We start from the raw sequence: 1,517 nt of genomic DNA, 5'->3' as shown, positions 1-1,517 counted from the left end.
CAAGACAAAATAATGGGATATCTAAAGTGCGCTGTAGGAGAAAATAATATACATTCTTTTTTTCCCTCCTGAGAAGGAACGGGTATACAGGGTGGTGGTATATGGCTGAGGGGTGATGTGGGAATAAGCACTGAAAATTCAACAATGTATGTGTGGCTGAAGGAAATCTTAAGAACAAAAATTGCATAATGTTCACTTTAAAGTTGTTTTCCTGAACTAAGATTCCACAGTCCCCAAACTTAAATAAATTTCACTAAACTTGTCAATACCTTATATGATACTTGGGTGTTGTCATGGATTGAATTATGTGCCCCCCCAAAATGTGTGTATCAATTGGCCTGGGCCATGATTCCCGACATTGTGTGATTTTCCTATATGCTGTAAATTCTGCCTCTATGATGTTAATGAGGGAGGATGTGCACAATTGTGTTAGTGAGGCAGGATTCAGCCTACAAGATTAGATTGTGTCTTGAGGCAATCTCTTGAGATATAAAAGATAGAAGTGAGCAGAGAGACAGGGGACCTCATATCACCAAGAAAGCAGTGCCGGGAACAGAGCGCATCCTTTGGACGTGGGATCCCTGTGCAGAGAAGCTCCTAGTCTGGAGGAAGATTGATGAGAAGGCTGAAAGAGAGAGAAAGCCTTCCCCTGGGGCTGACACCCTGAATTTGGACTTTTAGCTTATTTTACTGTGAGAAAATGAATTTCTCTTTGTTAAAGCAACCCACTTGTGGTACTTCTGCTGTAGCAGCACTGGATGACGTGTGTATTTATGCTTTTTTTAAAAAATAATTTTTATTGTGCTTTAAGTGAAAGTTTACAAATCAAGCCAGTCTCTCACATATAAACTTATATACACCTTGCTTCTCTGCCCCTAATGAGTCAGCCTGCAAAAATATGGAACACGTCACAAGTTTGGGCGTCATCCTTGTGCAGGGGCCATGCTAATCTTCTCTGTATAGCTCCAATTTTAGTATTTGTGCTGCCCAAGCAAGCACTATTTACAGTTTTAATGGAAATGAAATGGTAAAGCAGTCCGTAAACAGAATGAAATCAGCAGAACCAGTAGAATGAGGTAGAGGCAAGTAATAGAAATTCGCAGAAATCGCAAGGAAGGCTTTGGATTTCTATAGGGATTTGAACCTTTCATATCAACTGGGAGACCTCATTTAACAAGTAGTTACAAAAATCAAGGTAGGGGTGGAAGATAAAGTAAAAAAAGTGGTTGGGTTAAGTGGGAGGAGGTTAAAGATCAACTGAAGGCAGCTGTGAGATCATATGAACGTGCAACTTTAGGGTATACCCGTCACTTGGTCATTTGTGTATTAACTCTGTCCACAAGTATTTGTTTTCATTTTCACAGCTATCGAGCTGATGACAGCAGTAGGATCATCAAGTCTATTGCTAGTATTCCAAATAAAAAGAAAAAAAAATAGAATATGATCTTTAATTAGAAACTCTTATTTAAGACATAAAAAAAAAAATAGGTAGAGAAAATAAGCATAGTTTAGCAACT

General features: G+C 38.7%; 1 non-coding gene across 1 annotated transcript; it reads right to left on the bottom strand.

Annotated features, from left to right (window-relative positions):
- Positions 1–892: 892 nt before the first annotated feature.
- On the bottom strand, positions 893–999 carry LOC111751911 (U6 spliceosomal RNA). The gene has a single exon (XR_002786977.1). It is a non-coding gene; the product is annotated as a U6 spliceosomal RNA (small nuclear RNA).
- Between the last annotated feature and the right edge of the window lie 518 nt (positions 1,000–1,517).

This window comes from Loxodonta africana, chromosome 2 (genome assembly GCF_030014295.1).
Source record: "Loxodonta africana isolate mLoxAfr1 chromosome 2, mLoxAfr1.hap2, whole genome shotgun sequence".
NCBI lineage: Eukaryota > Metazoa > Chordata > Mammalia > Proboscidea > Elephantidae > Loxodonta > Loxodonta africana.
The sequence above is the reverse complement of the archived record's forward strand: the minus strand, read 5'-3'. Positions and strand labels throughout refer to the sequence as shown.